The following is a 25,910-nucleotide window of genomic DNA, read 5'->3' as shown; positions in this document are numbered from 1 at the left end:
CGCAGACAACACTTCATCTGTTGCTCCAAATGCCTATCAGTCAAGTCAATCGACTCCATTTGCCAACTATGAGCCAAATGTCAAAGTCTCAGAGCCGAATTCTCCTCAAAGTTCTACAGGGTCAAATCAACAGACGTTTGTGTCCGGTGTGCAGTGTAACATTCCGATTAACATCAAGAATGGGAATGAAATCACCGAGAATGCAGCCAAGCAGCACATCGCGTTACTGGCATCAGTTCTAGAAGCTTATGAAGGTTTGGTCGCTGGAAGGATCGGAAATCCTGATATGACTAAAGAGGATTACGATCAGATCGATCCGTAAGAACTGGAGTTGATAGATATTAAGTGGTGTATGGCAAGTTTAGTTCGAAGAGCTCAACGATTTATGGAAATCACTGGTAGAAACAGTTTGTCGGGTCCAGATCAGAAATTAGGGTTCGATAAGACCAAGGTCACCTGTTTTAAATGCAAAGAGAAAGGTCATTTCAAGCGCGAATGTCCGAATCGTGAGGTGAAAAATCATCAGAATCCGTTTACCAATGATTATTACAGACAAGCTATATATCATCGCCCGAACCAACAGCCTACAGTTCAGAGACCTCAGATCGAGAACAAACCAGAGAAGGCGTTGATCGTAAACCACGATGATGAGAAGGTTGCGTCTGGTTTTAGTTGGGACAAGTATATTCCAGGAAAAGACGATCAAGCAATGATGGCTGAAGTTGTGGAGATTACCGAGACGGGTGCTGAGCCAGAGGTTTTCGAGAAGGTAGTTACTAAGAATGTTGGTGAAGAAGTTACTGAAATTGTTGAGTCTGGCTCTGAGGTGGTTGATAAAGCAGTTACTGAAGCGGTTGAGTCTGTTTCTTAGATCGTGGTTGAAGAGTTTATTGAAGTTATTGATCAGGAGGTTCCGGAGGTCGTTAAAGATGTTTTGGAAGATTCTGCAAAAGCTGAGGAATCTGTATCTGATGTTCTTAGTTTTAAATCTCGACGGGAGGAATTTATCTATATTATGAAATCAATTTTACCTCCTAACGTCTTTGGTTCTTTTGCAGATTATTTTGAAGATCCAAGAACCGGAACGTACCCGAGATTCGAAGCAGAGAAAGAAGAAGTCGAGGAGATGATTGATGTGTCGAAGGAAATTACTGAAGAAACTCTAAAGGAGATTGCAGATAAAGCACTGATGAGCAAATTAAAAGAGGTAGATTCAGACATTCAGGAGTCAGTTGATAAAGTGTCAGGTCTAGGAGAGGAATCTGGAGTCTTAGAAGTCAACATGGTCAAGTCGTCTGAGTTGGAGTCAAATCCTATTGGTAAAATTGTTTGTGAGAATGAGATTATAGTAGAAAAAGTTTCAATCTCTGATACACCGTGTCAACGTTGTTCACAACCATGCACGGAGTGTCTTGAAAAAGACACTATGTATCAGGAACTGAAACAACATGCAGATCTGATGAAGTTTGACTTAGGGCAAGTAAAAGAGGCGTACGACACATTGTCTAGGTCAATTAAAATGATCCAAAAAGAAAGTCTTGAAAACGATAAAGCAACCAAGCTGGCACAATCAACTTTATTTGACAATCAAAGAGAAGTAAACTTTCATTTAGACACAATCGCATCTTTAAGAAAAGAGCTTGAGTTGACTAAAATTGAAAATGATAGAATTGATCAGAAATTGATGAGTTATATGGCATCATCATATGTGTTAGAGCAAATAGTACCACAACAGCCACATGCTTCACCTGCCTTCAACAGCGTTCCACCCCCAATGTGGAATCATTATACACAGAAATATCCATATGGGGTGGAAGCTGCATTAAACATCAAACTAAAAACACTTGAGAATGATTTACCTGATAACATTGATATAACTTTCACTGCGTCTGACACTGACAACGAATCCCAGGTAATCAAAAATGTTATTGATCAGGTGTTGGACGATGATAGTGAGAAATCTGAGAAGGCAAAATCAGTGGAGTCCGGTAGTGATTCTGAGGAGGACGGAAACTTTTTAGATCGTTATTTGACAAAAACGGATAAAAGTGTGGATGATGATTCAATTATGGTGGCTTACACTATGGTTGGATCTGACAAACTTTACTCCAACACCGCGTTTCCGCTTCAGAATGTTAAATTTGAGAATGTTCAGAAAGTGTTTAAGCTGATTGAGCTGAGCGTAAATGAGTTAAAGAAAAATGATTTCTTTTCAAAACTAAATAAATCAGTTGGTTTGTCACGTCCTACTAGTCCAGAAAAGGTAGAGGGGGTGGGTAAAAACCAAAACAAGAAAAATCAGTTAAAGAATAAAGGTCTTGGTTTTGAAAAGAAAATGACTAAGAAGTTGGTAAAGCCAAAAGATAGAATTGATGATGTATTTGTTTGTGGTCCGAGCACTGAGACTGAAAAAGATTATATTTTTAGTCAAAAGGCCGTGGACGATTTCAATGCAGCGCAGAAGCTGAAAGCAGAAACTGTTAGTAGCACATTTGTCGAGTATGACAAACGTGTATGCTATCGCTGCAATGAAGTCGGCCACATGGCGAAGCAGTGTAAGAAAGTGATCGAAAAACCGGTTGTGGTAAAAGCTGTTAATAAACAAGTAGTTGAGAAACCGAAGGTTGAAAAACCTAAGGTTAAAAACAAAAATGTGTCAAAACAGACCATTCAAAAACCTCGACCAAAATCACCGGTCGTTGTAAAAGATAAACAGGTGATGGTTTCGCCGATCCGAATTCTCAAACGAGGTGAAAAGTTGAAGTCGGAGGATAAGCCAGAATTGATTTTCGAAATTGGCGAGTCTTCTAAGTCCCCCAAGACTTCGAAATTTTACCCTAAAGCAAAAACTTTTGAAAATCAGTCATGGATCGCGAAATCTAAACCATCTGGTGAGATTAAAAAGATGGAAAATGTGTTGAAAAATGAGTCACAGTCTGTGAAAGATGATGTTGCTGTATTTGAGTCTGAAATTGATCAGTTTTTGTCGGAATTTCCCAAACTTCATAACAATGTGAAACAAGATAAAAAGGAAATTGAGTCAAATGTCACATTTAACTTTCCGAAAACAACTGAGAAATGCAATGTGGTTTTTGGTACAGTGTCGGAAGTTAAAGAGTCGTGGGCATCATTGTTTAACTGATGTGTTTGTGAATTGATTGCAGGAGCTGCCCAAGTCTGTGCTCTCAAGGTGGATAATGGACAGCGGAGCGTCGCGACACATGACGGGATCCTTAGCACTGTTATATGATGTCAAAGCGATTAATGGAAGTTACGTTGGATTTGCCGGTAATCAAGGTGGAAGGATTGTTGGTCAGGGAATGCTCACGAACGGCATCATATCTTTTGACAAAGTGAATTATATTGTTGAATTGACGAACAATTTGTTAAGTATTTCGCAAATCTGCGATAAAGACTTTAGCGTACACTTTACAAAAACAGAATGTTTGGTTTTAAAACCAGGGTTTAATGATCTTTACATTTTAGACATGAGCGCTGCAACACCAACAACTCCTCAAAAACAATGCTTTGTGACAAAATCTAAAGCAACTGAAAAAGAGTCGGTTATGTGGCACAGAAAGATGGGTCATATACACATTCGTAAAATGAACTTTCTTGTTCACAACGATTTGGTAGAAGGTGTGAATGTTAAAAATTTTCATTTACCTGACGATTGTATTGCGTGTAAGAAAGGTAAACAGGTACGGAAGTCTCATCCTCCAAAGATGCTCAACACCATCCGGTTACCTCTCGAGAGATTGCATATGGATCTCTTTGGACCGGTTAACGTCAAAAGCATCAGTGGAGATTCTTACTGTTCGGTGGTAACGGATGATTATACAAGATTTTCATGGGTCGTTTGTTTGGAGAAGAAGGATGAAACGTTCGAGGCTTTAATGGTTTTGTTCAAAAAGATGGAAACAGTGTACAAGCTGCCGATCAGAAGAATTCGAAGCGATAATGGAACTGAGTTCAAAAACAACAAAATGTACGAATTCTGCAATGAAAAGGGGATACTTCACGAATTCAGTGCGCCATATACACCACAATAGAACGGCATGGCTGAACGAAAGAATAGAACCCTGATTGAGACTGCACGTACTATGTTGGCCGATTCAAAGCTTCCGATTTTCTTCTGGAGTGAAGCGGTGTCAGCAGCTTGCTATACTCTGAATAGAGTTATGACAGTGAATGTAACATTTGTGCTTGTAATCGTTATGAACAGTTAAATTATCAATAAAACAATGTTATTTGATCCCAATGTTTGTTTCGTTGTGTTTTACATTTTTCATGTTTTGACTTTTGTTCAATCTCAAACTCTACATCGCTTTCTAGAGCATTATACGCGAACTGGTGCGTAAACGTACTCAGTTTAATGCGACAAATACTCCGGAACATCAACATATACTCAACATACCTTAAATAACCTTTACATAACTTAGAAATACGATTTGAAGGTTTTGGTATAGCAAAAACAAGTTAATTCGCTTACAGGGACTAAACTTGACAAACTGCGAAAGTATGCCAATTTGAACTGTAACGAACATTCTGGAACATGTCCATAAGTTAAACATACCATAAATATCCTTTACATAGCTTAGAAATAGGCTTTGAGGGGTTTGGTATGCTAAAACAAACTTTTGGATCATTCAGGGGCTAAAAGTGTCAAAAAGTGCACAAGTTTGCACTTTTGCGCATAACTTACGTTCTGAATACATCCGGACATCCAAAAATTTATGTAAGCGCCCTTATATTATGCCTTAGTGTTTGGCATGAGAAAAATCCATTCGTCGCGTCATTTGGATCGTCTTTCGCGCTTATGCGCATTCCGTCGTAATTAAGCGAACATCGCGATCGTACGGGCAAACGAACCAACATCCGGAACATTTTAGGGCCTTAAAGTTGGCTTTACGGGCCTTAGAAGTGTCGGAAATGGCTTAAATACGCATCAGGGACCAAAACTGCCATTTTTGAAAGTATGTGCAGATCAGAAGCTTCAGGCGGCCCGCGTGAGTTTTGCCTAAATGTTGAGGCGGGCCGTGTGAGACTGTCAGACCAGATTCAATGTTTCTAATCAATGCAGTTGGCCTTTCGTTCGATCAAGGGGCAATGCCCTTTCACCCAATCAAAGGCCAAAGGCCATTTTCAGTAACCACCACATTTTTGACAAGTGTACGCACCCGATCGTGGCACGATATTTGATAAACTATCCTAACGGTTCCACTTTTCCTATAAATACCCCCCCCCCCCTTTGTTCCAAAACCCACACAATCTGATCTAAAGGCTCTAAGTTGGAACCATTGTTTCATACCTGAGCCATTTTGGTCTAGATTAGCATTCGGGGACCCTCCGTAAGTCTTCTTTCGTTCTTTTATTCGCTTTTCGAGTCCGAAAGTCAACGTTTTGTTGACTTTCTGCATTGACCAGCTTATGGTCGATGCGAAGTTCATGGAACTTCATAACGTGAGCGTGATCACAATGGTTATAGTCCGTAGTGACTATACCTACTGATCACCACGTTATCTAGGCTCAGTGACGAGTCGTAGTTTCGGCCAAAATGCGCATTCTCGCGTTTTGATGCCAAACCTGGTTTCTAAACTTAGTTAAGCATGTTCTAACATGCTTAGCTCGTCACTTTTAGTTTAGTGCTTATATAGGGTCGTAAGGTAAGCGATCTAAACCATCGCTTATACTTTCGAACCCGACCCATTTGGTCGATCATTAGGATCCGACCAAACACATTAGGTTACCATAGCTATAACCTTCCGAGGTTATACCTTGTGGTCACGCTGTTAGGCGTTCCGAACGCGTTCTACGCGAACGACGCGTAAGGTAGCATAAGCTACCTAAACGGGTCATGATGGACCGTAAGCACTTAGGATAAGTTTCATTTTAGTATGTAGGCTTTGTTAAACCATATTACACGAGTCTCCATACTCGTTTGGTTTACGAACCCGCATACTATCCGATCCTTCCGATTTTGGTCCGGTATATTGATATAGCTACCTATTAGGTGTCGTTTGATATTCCGTGATCGCTAAGCATTATTTGGTTATTATACAAGAACTCAAAGCAATCTCAGGTGAGTACATTGAACCCCTCTTTTACTGTTTTCCAAACTGTTTTAGGGTGAAACACATGTGCCTATATGTTACTTTCATGCTTTCCATGTTTTCACATTGTATATCTGCTATGCTCATTAGTACATTATAGTACATGATTTCATTACATTTTATGCTATGTATGCCCATTGTGTGCGTACTTAGTACATTGATTTACATTACATTTCTGTTGCATATGGTTACTCAGCATATGGACACATTGATTTACATGAACATTTCTGTTGCATATGTTTACTCAGCATATGGACACATTGATTTACATGAACATTTCTGCTGCATATGTTCACTCAGCATATGGGCACATTGATTTACATAAACATTTCTGCTGCATATGTTTACTCAGCATATGGGCACATTGATTTACATGAACATTTCTGCTGCGTATGTTTACTTAGCATAAGGGCACATTGATTTACATGAACATTTCTACTTCGTATGTTTACTTAGCATACTTAGTACAATTGTTTACATCACATGCCTTCATTTTGTTATGACATTTGGTTTGTTTAACATGGGACAATACATTCATTAACATTAGCTACGCCGTTTGTTAGTAGGTAGTGGTACCATAGGAATTGACAACTCCCATTCCTGAAGTCCTGGGTTTGATAGGACTGGAAGGAGTGACCGAATTTGATATACATAACTTAGATAAACCTTTAATTTGTTTAAGTGTTTATCGCCGCTGTCTCAAGGCTTGGATGTATGCATAGTTTACAATACCGCATAAATGTTAATATCAATAGAGCATGCATTTTTCCACAGAACATAACGTTGATTTAAACCACGTGTTACTTCAACGACTTGTTTTGTGCAGTTTACATATGGTTTAAGTTGATACATTTCGCTTACCATACATGATACATTTTGGGATACACATTACATGATTTACATTGAACATAAACACGTTGACATTGACATACACATTGGTGGTTTACATTTGAACATAAACATTTGACATGGTTTACACAATAACACTTGACATTTGGTTTATACATGAACAATTTACATGGTGGATTGGTTTGGGTAAATGGTTGGAGTAACGTGCCGTATGTAATATGATACAAACATGGTGGATACGCCACTGATACTTCCTATATATAAATGTTTGTATAATATTACATATCTTAGCGTTATCTAAATCATTTCAGTTTAGACATATAACATTTTATACGAATAACACACTTTTCATAAAACATTGTCTTACAAAACAACTTATTATATTCAACTCATTTTAATTGGTTACTCGTTTAACCTTGCACTTATCTATACATATCATTTGATGTTATCGTTTTTCAAATGGTTTACAAAGCAAGACAAATTACAAGGTTCATGACTGACTGTTATTAAACATTCTTTAAACTCAAGTCATGAATCCCATTTTCACAAAACCTATGTATCTCACAGGCATTTTTATGCTGACGTACCTACTTTCACATGTGTTTTCAGGAGCTGTTCCATAGGATGTTGATCACGATACTAGGGCGGACCTGTGCCTTAGAGACTAAAACTGAAGATAGACTTAGTTAACTATGTTATAAACTCTTTGTTTTCCTGTTTAAGACAATGTACTACCCTTGTTTAATAAATAAAATGTAACTTTAATTTCCATGGTTGTATAACAATTAATTCTGTCCACAACACTCCCCGGCGTTTCCGCCGCGGTTGCATGTTATACACGGCCGGGGTGTGACAGAAGAGTTGGTATCAGAGCCATTGGTTATAGGGAATTAGGTTATTAGTAATGCTTTGACCTAGACTATAACTTTCTAAGACCCTAACACAAGTTATCTTGTGTTTAGAGTTTAAAACATGCACATCACCTATCCTTAGGTGATAACCACAACGGGAACTTCGGTTCCGAATCCGCTTTGAAAATTAATCATCTGTTCTAGGATGATTGATTACTAGGTTTTGAACCCTCTGTTATATGGTTTTGATCCCTTTGGATTTCGAAAATCCCGTCAAAGTTTTGGGTTAATAGTGTGAACACGTGCGAACTGGAAGAGTGAATGCCTGTACCCTGGGTTTTCTGTCTAAGGCTAGAGTGTTCGTACAAATCCACATAATCGGACCAGTCACTCTTACCTGGGAACTCTTGGGGTGAGCGTTCACTTATAGGCGAGCATGTCTTCGCGATACACTAATTCTGACCCATTCACTTTGACTAGACATTTCATGTCGCTTGTTTGCTTTGCGATGCATTACCGCCATCTTTGCTTTTGATAATATTGCTTCATCTCATTCTCTTCATCCAATCATCTCACTCGTTTCATTTCATGTTTTTCTCTTCTAGAATGCCTCCTCGACGCGACAACCAGATAGCTACTGCCGAGCTGGCGGAGATTATTGCGCAGCAGATGGCTGCTCAATTCCCAAATCTCTTTGCTCAATGGAACCAGGCCAATAACAACAATGGTACATGCAAATACAAGGATTTTAACTCGGCTAAGCCACTCAAGTTTAGTGGTTCTGAGGGAGCAACTGGGCTTCTTCAGTGGTTCAAAAGCATCGAGAACACTTTCCGTCATGTGCAGTGTCCTGACAATCGCAAGGTCGAGTTTTCTTCAAGCGTGTTTCAGAAGAGGGCTCTTACATGGTGGAATGGGGTTATGAGAGATCAAGGTGCAGAAGTTGCTCTAGCTCAAACATGGGCTGAACTGAGAGCTCTTATGATGAGGGAGTTTTGTCCTCGTCATGAGCAACGAGCGTTGGAGAAAGAATTTGATGTTTTGAAGCAAGATAGTGGCGAGCACAGGGCTTATACGGATAGGTTTGAGGAGTTGAGTCTTCTTTGCCCGACTATGGTTACCCCACTCGATAAGGCCATCGAAAGGTACATCGACGGCCTACCTGACTCAGTACAAGACATCCTTACTGGTAGCCCTACCACACTCCGTCAGGCAATCGAGTTATCAGCGACACTGATTGAGTCGCAGATTCGAAAGAATAAGCTACACAGGAAGGGTGACAAGGGCAAGAAACAGTCGGCTGACAAGGAAGATAGCAAGAAAGGTCAAAACAAGAAGGGAAAGGATTCTGGTTCCTCAAGGGGGTCAAGGAAGCGTAAGGCTTCCCAAAACTATGCTGTCACTGCCCAAGCTAACCAGGCAGCTCCCAACCAGCCTCCAGCGAAGAAGCCCTACTCAGGAAGTGCACCTTTGTGCAATCAATGCAACAGTCACCATCAGCCACAACATCAGTGCCGTTTCTGTACAAACTGTGGGAAGTCAGGTCATCTTGCCGATGTTTGTCGGTTTGCCCAGAACCGCGCAGTTCAGAACCCTGCTCAACAAGTTGCTCAGCACCAGGGTCAGGCTGCACGACCAAACTACCCACCAAGTGCTTGTTATAACTGTGGGGATCTGACCCACTACAGAAATCGGTGTCCAAGACTTGCCAACCAGAACCAGAATGCAAACCAGAATCAGGCACAGGCTCGAGGTCGAGTCTTCAACATGAATGCACAAGAGGCACAAGCAGACAACGAAGTGGTGAACGGTATGTTCTTTATTAATAATCAGCCAGCATCTGTTCTTTTTGATTCGGGTGCCGACAAGAGCTTTGTGTCATTGTCTTTTGAGACAATGCTTCGCGTGTCTACAACGAAACTAGGTAAACCTTTGACAGTAGAGGTTGCCAGTGGTGAACCCATTGTTCTAAATTCTGTTCTACGCAACTGCCAGTTAAACCTTAACGACCATATTTTTCCTATTGACCTCACGCCAATGCAACTTGGAAGCTTCGACGTTATAGTGGGCATGGATTGGTTATCTAAGCATCGCGCAGAGATAGTATGTTCTGAGAAGATTGTTCGTGTGCCGCTGTCGACAGGAGAGATCCTACAGGTTCGTGGTGAGAAGCCTGCCGGTGGTCTCAAACTCATGTCTTGTTTTAAAGCTCGGAAATATCTGCTTAAGCACTATGTGGCTTTCTTAGCACATGTTACAGCAGATAAAGGCAAGGGTAAGACTATTTCAGATATTCCTGTCGTTCGGGATTATTCTGAAGTTTTCCCTGAAGAGTTACCCGGTCTACCTCCAGCACGCCAAGTCGAGTTCCGTATTGATCTCGTACCTGGTGCAAATCCCATTGCCAGAGCTCCATACCGTCTTGCACCATCAGAGATGCAAGAATTATCTAAGCAGCTTCAGGAGCTCTCTGACAAAGGTTTTATCCGTCCTAGCTTTTCACCTTGGGGTGCTCCCGTTCTTTTTGTAAAGAAGAAGGATGGATCTTTCAGGATGTGTATCGATTATCGTGAGCTTAACAAACTCACCATCAAGAATCGATATCCCCTACCTCGCATTGATGATCTCTTTGATCAATTGCAAGGCGTTTCTTATTTTTCAAAGATTGATCTATGATCTGGATATCATCAGCTTCGTGTGCATGAAGAAGACATTCCCAAGACAGCGTTCCGTACTCGTTATGGACATTATGAGTTCACAGTCATGCCATTCGGTTTGACTAATGCTCCTTCTATTTTCATGGACTTGATGAATAGGGTCTGCAAGCCTTATTTGGATAAGTTCATCATCGTTTTCATTGATGACATCTTGATTTATTCTAAGAAGCAAGCTGATCATGAGCAACATCTACGTCTTACATTGGAACTCCTAAAGAAAGAGCAGCTTTTCGCCAAATTCTCCAAGTGTGAATTTTGGCTTAAAGAAGTTCAATTCTTAGGACATATTGTAAACGAACAAGGTATTCATGTGGATCCCTCCAAGATTAGTGCGATTAAGGATTGGGATACGCCTACTACTCCTACTGAAGTTCGTTCTTTCCTTGGTCTGGCGGGTTATTACCGCCGCTTCATTGAGAATTTCTCAAAGATTGCAGTTCCTCTAACTGCTCTAACTCAGAAGAACAAGCCATTTGATTGGGGAGTCAAACAAGAGGAAGCGTTTCTGACTTTGAAACAAAAGCTTTGCGATGCGCCTGTCCTAACATTGCCTGAGGGCAATGATGATTTCGTCGTTTATTGCGATGCATCTAAATTGGGTCTTGGCTGCGTCCTGATGCAAAGAAACAAAGTCATAGCATACGCATCAAGGCAGTTGAAGATACATGAGAAAAACTACACCACTCATGATCTGGAGTTGGGTGCAGTTGTCTTCGCTCTCAAAATCTGGAGACACTACTTGTACGGTACAAAATGTGTGGTTTTCACGGACCACAAAAGTCTTCAGCATATCTTCAATCAGAAAGAGCTCAACATGAGACAACGACGTTGGGTTGAACTTCTAAACGACTACGACTGCGAGATTCGCTACCATCCTGGTAAGGCGAGTGTCGTAGCCGATGCTTTGAGTCGCAAGGAACGTACTGAGCTTCATTGTGTACGTGTCCAATCTGTTATTCAAACCGATATCCAAGCCCGTATTTCTCAGGCTCAACAAGCTTGTGTTTCACAAGGCCTGATGGATAAGGAATTTCCTTATCACATAACTCCTGCTCTAGAACTGAAGGACAATGGATCATACTACTTCATGGACCGTTTGTGGGTCCCAAGCCAAGATAATCTTCGTACCTTGCTTATGGATGAAGCCCATAAGTCTCGTTATTCCATTCATCCTGGCTCAGATAAGATGTATAAGGATCTTCGTATTCAGTATTGGTGGCCTGGTATGAAGAAAGACATTGCCTTATACGTATCAAAATGCCTTACTTGTCTTAAGGTTAAGGCTGAACATCAGCGTCCTTCCGGATTATTGGAGCAACCGGAGATCCCAGTTTGGAAATGGGAAAACATTACTATGGATCTCATTACTAAACTTCCGCGCACAAAGAAAGGTCACGATGCCATCTGGGTAGTCGTTGATCGCCTTACCAAGTCAGCGCATTTCTTGCCAATCCGTGAGGATTTTTCGGCTGACAAACTTGCTCAAATCTACGTGGATGAAATCGTAGCTCGACATGGTGTTCCTTTGAACATCATTTCTGACAGAGATGCTCGTTTCACTTCTCATTTTTGGAGAACCATGCAATCTGCTATGGGGTCCCAACTTAATTTGAGCACAGCTTATCATCCGCAAACGGATGGTCAATCTGAAAGAACAATCCAGACATTGGAGGGTATGCTTAAAGCTTGTGTGATCGATTTTGGTGGTAGTTGGGATTCACATCTTCCGTTGATTGAATTCTCCTACAACAACAGTTATCACTCCAGCATCAACATGGCTCCTTTCGAGGCTCTTTATGGTCGAAAATGTCGTTCACCAGTCTCTGGAATGAGATTGGCGAGGCTCAACTTACTGGACCTGCCCTCATTTTAGAGACAACAGATAAGGTTAAGAAAGTTCGTGATAACCTTCAGATAGCTAGAAGCCGTCAAAAGAGTTACGCGGACCTAAAACGCAAGCCCTTGGATTTTCAAATCGGTGATCGTGTATTACTAAAGGTCTCACCTTGGAAAGGTGTGATCAGATTCGGAAAGAAAGGAAAACTTGCACCTAGATACGTTGGACCATTCAAGATCGTCGAAAGAATCGGTAAGGTAGCCTACAGACTTGAGTTACCTCCTGAACTTGGAAATGTTTATCCAACCTTTCACGTGTCCAATCTCAAGAGGTGTTTAGCTGATGAGAACCTCCACATACCGTTTGACGAAATTCGTGTTGATAAAACACTGAAATTTGTCGAGAAACCGGTAGAAATCATGGAACGTGAAGTCAAGTGGCTCAAACGCAAGCGCATTCCTTTGGTCATGGTTCGTTGGGAATCTAAGCGTGGACCCGAGTTTACTTGGGAACGTGAAGATCAAATGAAGGCAAAATATCCGCATCTTTTTCCACGAGTTTCCTCTAAATAAGTTTCGGGACGAAATTTCCACAAGTAGGGGAGACTGTAACATTTGTGCTTGTAATCGTTATGAACAATTCAATTATCAATAAAACAATGTTATTTGATCCCAATGTTTGTTTCGTTGTGTTTTACATTTTTCATGTTTTGACTTTTGTTCAATCTCAAACTCTACATCGCTTTCTAGAGCATTATACGCGAACTGGTGCGTAAACGTACTCAGTTTAATGCGACAAATACTCCGGAACATCAACATATACTCAACATACCTTAAATAACCTTTACATAACTTAGAAATAAGTTTTGAAGGCTTTGGTATAGCAAAAATAAGTTAATTCGCTTACAGGGACTAAACTTGACAAACTGCGAAAGTATGCCAATTTGAACTGTAACGAACATTTTGGAACAGGTCCATAAGTTAAACATACCATAAATATCCTTTACATAGCTTAGAAATAGGCTTTGAGGGGTTTGGTATGCAAAAACAAACTTTTGGATCATTCAGGGGCTAAAAGTGTCAAAAAGTGCACAAGTTTGCACTTTTGCGCATAACTTACGTTCTGAATACATCCGGACATCCAAAAATTTATGTAAGCACCCTTATAGTATGCCTTAGTGTTTGGCATGAGAAAAATCCATTCGTTGCGTCATTTGGATCGTCTTTCGCGCTTATGCGCATTCCGTCGTAATTAAGCGAACGTCGCGATCGTACGGCCAAACGAACCAACATCCAGAACATTTTTGAGCATGTTTCATGTCCACAATGGTTAGGCATCATTTTAGGGCCTTAAAGTTGGCTTTACGGGCCTTAGAAGTGTCGGAAATGGCTTAAATACGCAACAGGGACCAAAACTGCCATTTTTGAAAGTATGTGCAGATCAGAAGCTTCAGGCGGCCCGCGTGAGTTTTGCCTAAATGTTGAGGCGGGCCGCGTGAGACTGTCAGACCAGATTCAATGTTTCTAATCAATGCAGTTGGCCTTTCGTTCAATCAAGGGGCAATGCCCTTTCACCCAATCAAAGGCCATTTTCAGTAACCACCACATTTTTGACAAGTGTACGCACCCGATCGTGGCACGATATTCGATAAACGATCCTAACGGTTCCACTTTTCCTATAAATACCCCCCCCCTTTGTTCCAAAACCCACACAATCTGATCTAAAGGCTCTAAGTTGGAACCATTGTTTCATACCTGAGCCATTTTGGTCTAGATTAGCATTCGGGGATCCTCCGTAAGTCTTCTTTCGTTCTTTTATTCGCTTTTCGAGTCCGAAAGTCAACGTTTTGTTGACTTTCTGCATTGACCAGCTTATGGTCGATGCGAAGTTCATGGAACTTCATAACGTGAGCGTGATCACGATAGTTATAGTCCGTAGAGACTATACCTACTGATCTCCACGTTATCTAGACTCAGTGACGAGTCGTAGTTTCGGCCAAAATGCGCATTCTCGCGTATTTTGTAACCAAACTACTCGTGAGCATCAAAGCCGTTTGTTTTGATGCCAAACCTGGTTTCTAAACTTAGTTAAGCATGTTCTAACATGCTTAGCTCGTCACTTTTAGTTTAGTGCTTATATAGGGTCGTAAGGTAAGCGATCTAAACCATCGCTTATACTTTCGAACCCGACCCATTTGGTCGATCATTAGGATCCGACCAAACACATTAGGTGACCATAGCTATAACCTTCCGAGGTTATACCTTGTGGTCGCGCTGTTAGGCGTTCCGAACGCGTTCTACGCGAACGACGCGTAAGGTAGCATAAGCTACCTAAACGGGTCGTGATGGACCGTAAGCACTTAGGATAAGTTTCATTTTAGTATGTAGGCTTTGTTAAACCATATTACACGAGTCTCCATACTCGTTTGGTTTACGAACCCGCATACTATCCGATCCTTCCGATTTTGGTCCGGTGTATTGATATAGCTACCTATTAGGTGCCGTTTGATATTCCGTGATCGCTAAGCATTATTTGGTTATTATACAAGAACTCAAAGCAATCTCAGGTGAGTACATTGAACCCCTCTTTTACTGTTTTCCAAACTGTTTTGGGGTGAAACACATGTGCCTGTCTGTTACTTTCATGCTTTCCATGTTTTCACATTGTATATCTGCTATGCTCATTAGTACATTATAGTACATGATTTCATTACATTTTATGCTATGTATGCCCATTGTGTGCGTACTTAGTACATTGATTTACATTACATTTCTGTTGCATATGGTTACTCAGCATATGGACACATTGATTTACATGAACATTTCTGTTGCATATGTTTACTCAGCATATGGACACATTGATTTACATGAACATTTCTGTTGCATATGTTCACTCAGCATATGGGCACATTGATTTACATGAACATTTCTACTGCATATGTTTACTCAGCATATGGGCACATTGATTTACATGAACATTTCTGCTGCATATGTTTACTTAGCATATGGGCACATTGATTTACATGAACATTTCTACTTCGTATGTTTACTTAGCATACTTAGTACAATTGTTTACATCACATGCCTTCATTTTGTTATGACATTTGGTTTGTTTAACATGGGACAATACATTCATTAACATTAGCTACGCCGTTTGTTAGTAGGTAGTGGTACCATAGGAATTGACAACTCCCATTCCTGAAGTCCTGGGTTTGATAGGACTGGAAGGAGTGACCGAATTCGATATACATAACTTAGATAAACCTTTAATTTGTTTAAGGGTTTATCGCCGCAGTCTCAAGGCTTGGATGTATGCATAGTTTACACTGCCGCATAAATGTTAATATCAATAGAGCATGCATTTTTCCACAGAACATAACGTTGATTTAAACCACGTGTTACTTCAACGACTTGTTTTGTGCAGTTTACATATGGTTTAAGTTGATACATTTCGCTTACCATACATGATACATTTTGGGATACACATTACATGATTTACATTGAACATAAACACGTTGACATTGACATACACATTGGTGGTTTACATTTGAACATAAACATTTGACATGGTTTACACAATAACACTTGACATTTGGTTTATACATGAACAATATACATGGTGGATTGGTTTGGGTAAATGGTTGGAGTAACGTGCCGTATGTAATATGATACAAACATGGTGGATACGCCACTGGTACTTCCTATATATAAATGTTTGTATAATATTACATATCTTAGCGTTATCTAAATCATTTCAGTTTAGACATATAACATTTTATACGAATAACACACTTTTCATAAAACATTGTCTTACAAAACAACTTATTATATTCAACTCATTTTAATTGGTTACTCGTTTAACCTTGCACTTATCTATACATATCATTTGATGTTATCGTTTTTCAAATGGTTTACAAAGCAAGACAAATTACAAGGTTCATGACTGACTGTTATTAAACATTCTTTAAACTCAAGTCATGAATCCCATTTTCACAAAACCTATGTATCTCACAGGCATTTTTATGCTGACGTACCTACTTTCACATGTGTTTTCAGGAGCTGTTCCATAGGATGTTGATCACAATACTAGGGCGGACCTGTGCCTTAGAGACTAAAACTGAAGATAGACTTAGTTAACTATGTTATAAACTCTTTGTTTTCCTGTTTAAGACAATGTACTACCCTTGTTTAATAAATAAAATGTAACTTTAATTTCCATGGTTGTATAACAATTAATTCTGTCCACAACACTCCCCGGCGTTTCCGCCGCGGTTGCATGTTATACGCGGCCGGGGTGTGACAGTGAAGAAATATAAAAAGACTTGTTTTGAGTTGTTGCATCGCTATAAGCCAAATCTTGAGTTCTTGGAACCTTTTGGCTCTCCGTGTACGTTCATCGATGCTGATGGTAAATTCGGAGCGAAAGCAAATGAAGGATTTTTCGTAGGATACGCCAGCCCATTAAAGAGGGTATTTGTACCGTGTCTGGGGAAGCTGATTCAGGTCCTTCATGTGGATTGTCAGAAGCACACACAGTCGCAACAACTTCCCGGACAAAGATTCCTATTTGATTACGACAAACTCTGGGAATCATTTCATCTGCCGTCCGAGCCGAGTGAGGAGGAAATTGCTCTTATGTACCTGTATCAACAAAGGTAGTCGCAAGAGCCATTATCTAGTCCACTAGATGTTCCTTCGCCCACCGTGGGTACTCACGATGATGAAGCAGGACCAAGTGGAACAGTTCATATACCGCCAGAGGAACCAGAGGAACCAGCTCCGTCATTTGACGTTTCTGACGACTCAGAGGAGGAACCCGCTCCTACCTTTGACGAGGAACCAAATGAGACATCAGAGGAGGCTGTTGATCAAATCGTTGATGTCGACATTTCAAATCTGGAATCGGAAGTTGTGGTGCCAGATAATGTGATGCCGAGGACACTGTCTTACCATCCGTCAGAATAGATTATCGGCGATTTACAGAGTGGTGTCAAGACGAGACATCAGATAGATCAAGCTTTTACATGTTTTTATTCTGATATAGCTGATATGCAGAAAGAAGTCTCATACAAATATTTTATTTCGCAGATTGAGCCCAGGACTTACAAAGAAGCATTGACCGAAGACAGCTGGGTTAATGCAATGCAGGAAGAGCTGCAACAATTTGAGAAACTGGGCGTCTGGAGCTGATAAAGACAAAATGGGTGTTTAAATGTAAACGTGATGATAGAGGAGTCGTGGTGAGGAACAAAGCACGTCTCGTGGTCCAGGGATTCAGCCAACAGGAGGGTATATACTATGAAGAGGTTTATGCGGCGGTTGCAAGGCTTGAAGCAATCCGCATCTTTCTAGCCTTTGCTTCATGGAAAGATTTCAAAGTCTATCAACTCGACGTTAAATCGGCATTCCTGTATGGCAAGATTCGAGAAGAAGTTTACGTGGGGCAACCACCGGGGTTTGCAGATCCGCTAAAAAGAGACAAGGTGTATCTGCTGGATAAAGCTTTATACGGTCTCCACCAGGCCCCGAGAGCCTGGTATGAGACGCTATCGACCTACTTGCTGGGCAACGGGTTCACAAGAGGCACAGTAGATAGCACCTTGTTTACGAAAGAAGTAGCTGGCCACTTGCTGATTGTGCAGATCTATGTCGACGATATTATTTTTGGTTCCACCAACGACGAGCTATGCAAAGAGTTTGAAGTTGTGATGAAGAAGAAATTCGAGATGAGTTCTATGGGGGAGATGATGTTCTTCCTCGGGTTACAAGTTGAACAACTACCCGACGGAATCTTCATTCATCAATCGAAGTATGTAAAGGGCGTGCTGGATAAGTTTGACATGACAGAATGCAGTCCTGCATCAACCCCCTCGCACAAAATCATGGTATACGTCCGGATGAACAAGGTGTGAAGATGGATGAAACATTATACAGATCGATCATCGGCTCGTTGATGTATCTTACAGCTTCCCGGCCCAACATCATGTATCCGACATGTTTGTGCGAACGATATCAGTCAAACCCGAAGCAATCACATCTAACAATCGTCAAACGATATCAGTCAAACCCGAAGCAATCACATATGCCCAAGCATCGGCTTGTGGTACCCTCGCTCGGGTGATTTTACATTATCTGGTTTTGCTGATTCAGACTTCGGTAGTTGTAAGCAGAACGCTAAGTCCACCACTGCTGGGTGCCAGTTCTTCGGAACTCGGCTCGTTACCTGGCAGTGCAAGAAGCAAACTGCAGTCGCGCTCTCAACTTGCGAGGCTGAGTACGTCTCAGCCTCTAGTTGTTGTTCTCAGATTCTCTGGATTCAACAGCAGATGCGCGATTTCGGTCTGCAATTCTTGGATACGCCGATATTTGTGGACAATGAAGCGGCCATCAATGTTACGAAAAATCCGGTTCACCATTCAAAAACGAAACACATAGAAATCCGTCACCATTTTATTCGAGATCGTTATGAAAAGAAACTAATACGGATTGAACATGTGGGCACCGATGATCAGAAAGCTGATTTTAACACAAACCCGTTTGATAAAAATGGATTTTATTATCTTTTAAGGTTAAATGGGTTAAAAAATCTGCAATCTGGGAGGGTTATCGAGTGTGAAGCCGAATTGGGCGGCGATCTGACTTGAACCGTATCGAGTTGTCAACTTTTGTTTGTACAGTTATATTTCCTGCTTTTCGTTAAAAACAAAAACACAAAAATATGTTTTAGTTTTAGGGGAGATATTCGAAGAAAAATACAAAAACATGATAAAATCATAAAAATCCAAAAACATTAAAAAATGCAAAAAGAGCTGTGTAGTATAGGGGAAATGATAGTACATCAGCTAGACGGGCACAGTACGCTAGTGATATGTATTGTAAAAATGCAATTAAGCAGTCTCGCTAAAGATGTGCCGGTAGGTTCTTACAGATTTAGTAGATCGGTTTGGGATATAAACTAAATTTAACTTGCGTTTTCGTGGGGAACACCTCCAGGATATATAGGTAACCCCTGAAATCCTGTTTGAAAGGTCCCGTATTCTGAGATACTAGGTATTTATACTCGGTGATATCTGGGGTATTATCCCGGGACTTCTGCTGTATGGAAATACTGACCTAGTCCCCGGATAATACTTTACACAAAAAGCTTTGAAAAATAAGCTTCACCCTCAGCATGCTGATGAAACAATAAAATTAATAGTCGCTGCTGTTGAAATGCAAAAGATCCTCTAAAGGGGACCCACCGAGAAGTCGAGCCGTTATCTCTCTGCTGAACGGAAGTTCTGACATGAGCTCTCACGGTTTCGCATCTACCCCAACAGATATCAGCTGTGGTATATTCACCTGTAAGACTGAATACTGGGATCCGGATACGGGAGTATATACTGAGGTAGGAACACACGATTGACGTTTAAGTCTCTAAAACACTAAATAACGTATCCCGGACAGATTGAAAATTCTGTGAGAATTTAAAGTGGATCAATATACCGACAATCAACGCGAATTGCTTAAAAGTTTAAAATTTCCACTTGAGTTCAACTCGAAAGGTCTTTCAGTGACCGAGTTCAAACACTAAATAACGGATCCCGAACAGATTGAAAATTCTGTGAGAATTTAAAGTGGATCAATATACCGACAATCAACGCGAATTGCTTAAAAGTTTAAAATGAAATAAGCTTAACGGTGCTTGTGTTCTGTCGGCAGCTGATATGATCCCCTAACACGCTTGAAAAAATATTGTGTGTATATATTTCAGTTTGTACAGCTTTAAACCCAAAAAGATTTTCTTTTCTCATTTTAGTTTCGACAACTGATACTGGGGATTGGAAGTTCAAAGCCTGTGTGCAGATCATGTAGGTGTCTGATGAGGGTTGGGTAAGCTGTGATTGCAAACATAGATCTGGTATGCTGTTTGAAAGATAAAATGTGCATATGTTTGAAACGTTGAAAAGTTCATTAATTTGAACTGTTTTTGAAACAAAACGACAAAGTACTTCATAAATCTGATCAACCAGGACCATTAATTTGGACTCGGTAGGTCAAACAGCTGTCCAGGGTCATTAAATTGGACTTGGTCAACTGGGTGCCAGCGTGTGAAATCGAAAAAAATTGAAAAATGTATAAAAAATTAATTTCTTGAAAAATCAAAGTTTGGATCACTTTTATGACATTGGGTCGCTCTTCTGTCAATATAACCATTGTGGACCGCTCATAAGTACATCACGAATAAGCGGTCCGGTCATCATATAAAAGGTACTGAGGTTCGCTTTTTCTGTCATTACCCAAACCGCTTTTACGTCATCTTCTCTGCGCGATTTTGAGCGATCCCATCTATTTCCTCGTGTTCATCGAGATTTACTGCTATTTGATCTGATTTCCCTCTTGTTTTTGATAGATTTCCATTGTTTACATCATGGGAAAGGTAAGTATTCTCTTAATTTCAGTTCTAGTGTGTTAAACCACGTCTGTCGGCATGTGTGAATGAACAATTCATGTTTTAAGCCTGTGAATGTTATGTTTGTTTGGAATGATTGTTGTTTCAGTGTCGTATGATGATACTAGGTGTAGTATTACATGCTAATTGATGAAATTTGTGTGTTTGATGAGTGCTGTCAGAACTGAGTGGTTTAGGTCTCAGATCTAGGATGATTTAGGCTAGTATCACAGAATCAAAAGATACCCTTAGACTCGGAATTCTGTGTAGAATATGATTTTAGAATCAATTTTAGAGTTTAAGATGTTTTTGCATGTTTTGATTTTAGGATCGCTTTTACAGTGAGGGTTATTCAGACCGCTCATAAGTCACATTCTAGGACCGCCCATATGTACCATCTGTGAACCGCCTATATGTACAATCTGTGAATCGCTCATATGTACCATGTTAGGACCGCCCATTTGAACAATTTCAGGATCGCTTTTAAGGCATTTTAGGGTGGTTTCGCTTATGTGACTAGGGATGGTTCGCTTTTTGTGTAAATATTATGTAGGACCACTTTTTAGTCATAACTGTAGTTCTCCTATTGGGCTGTGATGTGTTTGATCCGCTTTTGTGATATTATATTGTTTGGTTTGCTTTTAGTGCATTGTGATGGATCGCCTTTTTGGTCAAATGTTCAACATGTGAAATTTTTCTAAGTCTGTGTTTGTATTGTTGTTGTGCAGGCATCACCAAATGTGTTATTCGATCCAGTACACAACAGTTGCGTTGATTTAGATGTGGAAAAGTGTCCTCTATTATCAGAATTCAGCAGTATTTTGGAGTACATGAATCGTATTCCAGTAAAGAAAGCGATGACTGACCAGAGGCCGTTGTATCGATCGCATATTAGTCGATTTTGGAAAAGTGCAAAGTATGACGAGGCAAGCAAGGTGATTTCATCAGAAGTAGAAGTGGATGGAAAGTTGGAGACCATACTGGTGACTGAAGCGTTAGTTCGTGAAGTAATGAACTTTCCTGATGAGGCCAATTACCCCACAAGATTTCCTGAACGAATGGTGAAGGGGTGTATGCTACGTTTGGGATACAGAAGCACATTGAACACCGGGAACTACTTAAAGTCAAAATTTCAGAAATCATTCAAGTTTTTAATTCATTGTATTTTGATTTCCCTGAGTCACACAAAGGGCAGTTATGATCAGATGAGGGATTATCAGATGAACATGCTAACGGCATTGGTGTTGAATAAGAAATACAACTTCTCACATATAGTTTTTCATTATATGGTGGAAAATCTCTCGTCGGATGTTAGAGTCTGGAGATATCCACGTTTTGTACAAATGATGATTGATCGTGCATACCCTGGAATTGATAGAAACATTAAGGATGATCTTCTTGTTCAAGCTCACATGTCAAATATCTCGTTGAAGAATCTTGTCAAGTATCATCCTCATCATCCAGAGCCTGAGTTAGTGATTGAAAACTTCGGATTGCTTAGAGATGCGAACTATGTGGATCCTGATCCAGAAAATCATCAGAATTGGAGAAATCAAGAAGAAATGAAAGAAGCATTGTATGCTGTAGAGTTGAAAATAATTCAGGGTTTCAAACCAACAAAGAATGAGTGGTATGTGAAGGAGTCTGGACGCAGACGTAGACTTGCAACTCCTGTAGCTGAAGGTGAAGGTTCTTCTTCAAAGCCAAAGAAGAAACAAAAGAAGAAGGTTGAAACTGTGTTAGTAGATGAGTCTGATGAAGAAGTTCCTGAGGTGAACATTGAAAAGGAACAAGAGGCGGCTAGTGTAGCACATATTGAAATTAATACAGATTTGTTTACATCTGATGCGTATTTTGTTGATATTGTTGATATTCAACAGGAAAGAGAGAAAGTGGTAGAAGATGTTGAAGGTGATGATGTTGATAAAGACACTACTAGTTCTTCTAGTGTGTCTGAGTTTGAAGTAGTTGATGCAAGAGAACGTGAAAGGCGAATGAGAGAGGAGGTAGAAAAGGAGAAGTTACTTAGAAAGAGGAAGAGAGAAGAGAAAGAAGATGCACCTTATGAACCTTCTCCGGAGCATGTTTCAGCATCACAATCTACTCCGAAGGGTAAAAAGAAAGCTGGTGGTCGAAAGAAGGTTACTCCAAAGATTATAGTGTCAAAGCGTCCTCAGAAGATTATGCAAACACAACCTACATCTCCACGTCAACCTACACCTCCACGTCAACAAACACCTCCACATCAACCAACACCTCCACAATTTCCAATACATCAATCTCCTTTCAGACAACCAATACCACAACAATCATCAAAATAACCTACTCCTCCATCAAATTCAACACCACCCAGACAACCTACTCCACAACGACAACCATCTCCTCTGTTTCCACCATCACCACCTCCACATCAACCATATTATTCTTCACAAGATCTTTTTGGCACACCTCCACTCACCCAAGCACAACCTGGTTCTTCAAGTAGAGGCCTTGCGATACCACATGATAATCTGCTAGACGTTGATTTCGATTTTGCAAACAATTCTCAAGTATTGAAGTTGGAAAAGAGAATTGATGAGGTGATGGCAGAAAATAAAAAGTTGGCGGATGAATGCAAAAAGATTGCTGAAAGAGAAAAGTCTCTTGCTGGTAAGGTGCAGAGGTTAGAAGGTGAAAACAAAGTGTTGACACTGAAAATTGAAGTTGATCAGACGGAAATTGACGTTTTGAAAGTCCGAGTGTCTGAATTAGAAGAGGAGAAGAATCGTCGAGAAAGTGAAAACGAGTACTATAAGTTGAAGAATAAAGAGCTTATGGCTGCTAAAGCGTTGCATGAACACAAGTTCTACATGCTGAATAGAGTTGTGGAAAGCATGTTAGAAACAACAGTGGATCAAAAGTATGAAGAGTTGAAGTTAGAGGACCTTTGTGCAGAACGTAAAGCAAAAGTGGAAAGGCAGATGAAAGATAAAGGTAAAGGGGTTGAAGGAAGTTCTGTAATGTCTATTGTGCCTTCGATGGTGATAGATAATCCTGTCCCTATATCTTCAGTTCCTGGTATAGTTGTAGAAGAATCACCAACGCCTAAGTTAATTGGTGGTGAAGATGAAGAGGATGATGAAGATGATGACGAGGAAGAGTTTGTTTATTCTGCAAGCAGTCACAGTTCTAAAGGTGATGATGATGATGACGCTGCAGGAGGTTCAGGTGTTAGAGTAACTGAAGCTTCAAAAGAAAAAGTCGTTGAAGATCTGCTAAACGACACAGTCAATGAAGAAAGTGGTGAAGCTGAGAGAAAGGGGGAGTCGAGTAAGACTCAGATTGTAGAACATCATGAACCCTTGTTCCTATGTCTAGATGTGTATAGGGAGATGTTAAAAGATGTAAATCCCGAGAATCCAATTGATCTTGAAGCTGATCTGGAATCTTTTGATATCAATAAACAGAAAGATTACAAGTATAACTATGTTGAGGATGCCGATTAGTATGATAGGGTTGAAGTAGAGGATGGTTCGGATAATGAAGATGTTCCTGAAGACACTTCAAAACTTCCGACGTTAATGGAATTCTTTGCTGCTGAAAATAATGGTGAGTTGCGTCAGAAAGTGACTGAAACGGTGAATGAAAATGTGTTCGAGTGTTTGAGAAAAGAAGCTGAACATGAAGGCCAATCTAATGTTGAAAAAGAAGGTCAATCGAGTGTTGAAGAGATTGATCGTTCTAAATGGTTCAAAGATTCTCATGAAAGAAAGTTCAAAAGGCCTTTGAAATACTTCCAACGAGATCGAAATGTTTCGCTTGACGATATTATTAGTTGGGGTTTTCTTCCGCAAGTTAACGCCTATGCAGTTCGAAGAGAATATGGTGTCCAATACTTTAAACGTTTATATGACATTATGTCATTACCATGGTGGGATGTCGATGAGTTATCTCAGGTGAGAACGTTGGATTATCAGGTGAGGCAGAATGATAAGGCGATGTGGGAATATATTAAGTACGAGAATCTGAGAGGATATCGGAAATGGAAGCCTCATCGTCCAAGACGTATTCAAAGAATAGATCCAGTGACTGGTGTGACAGAAACTATTCTGAATGTAAAGCCTCCAAGAACCATGACAACAATTCCTATGCCAGAAATGGAGCAAGATTTTTATAAAGGGTTCATTGATTGGGTTTACAGCTGTCTGACAACTGAAGCAATCATAACGTACAGAGCTGGTGGTGAACTGAGATATATTCGTGTCTATGATCCGATGTGGCTGGTGAATTGTTCTGCAAAAGACATCGAATGCTTGTTTATTCACAAGATTCGTTACAAAGCAGAAGATAAAGATCAAGCTCAACAGTTCCAACGTGTTGTATCTCTGTGCTTTCAAAAAGGAATCAATTCCGAAAGCAAGTGGAAATCGTCATGGTGGGAGTTAGATGAAAAGATGAAGAAGAAAGCAAAACGTGAACGTGAACGTGAAAATCGTAGGATGGAAGCAAACAGAGGAAAGTTTATGAAGAAACAACAGGAAGAAGAGAAGGAAGAGAAGCGAAAGAATGAAAAGATAAGAATTGCTTTGAGCAGGAAGCCTAAAGGGCGTGAAGAACTCTACAAAGCTGCTATCTGAAGACCAACTTTCAAGACAAAGACCGCGGCTTCATCCAAGGGGGAGTTTGTTGGTGCACAATGTCTAAAGCCTGCGTCTTTGTAATGCTAGTTTAATGTATATTGTCTAGATAGGTTATTTTGTAAAAGTTCAGGGGGTTTATATGTAATTTTATGAAAGTTTGTATGTTGGACCGCTTTTGTGACATATGTCCACAAAAGCGGACCAGGTTTGTAGTCTGGACCGCTCTTGTGGACATGTCACATGAGCGGACCAAGACATCTATAAATACCCCTGATGTTCACTTCATTTGTAACGTTGTCTTGTACTCTACGTCGAACTGTTGACCGTGTGGCAATCGTTATCAAGTGAAGAAAAAGTGTTTAAAGTGTGAATTCATTTGTTTCTACTCCTTTCTGTTACGTTTATCTTTGTATCATGCTGTAAATGTGTTTCCGCCACATTTTCAGTAAGCACTAGCTCTGATTGACTCATTCGTGTGGTCAAAACTGATCCTA

Source organism: Helianthus annuus, chromosome 7 (genome assembly GCF_002127325.2).
Source record: "Helianthus annuus cultivar XRQ/B chromosome 7, HanXRQr2.0-SUNRISE, whole genome shotgun sequence".
Lineage (NCBI taxonomy): Eukaryota > Viridiplantae > Streptophyta > Magnoliopsida > Asterales > Asteraceae > Helianthus > Helianthus annuus.
Note: the sequence above shows the minus strand (reverse complement) of the source record.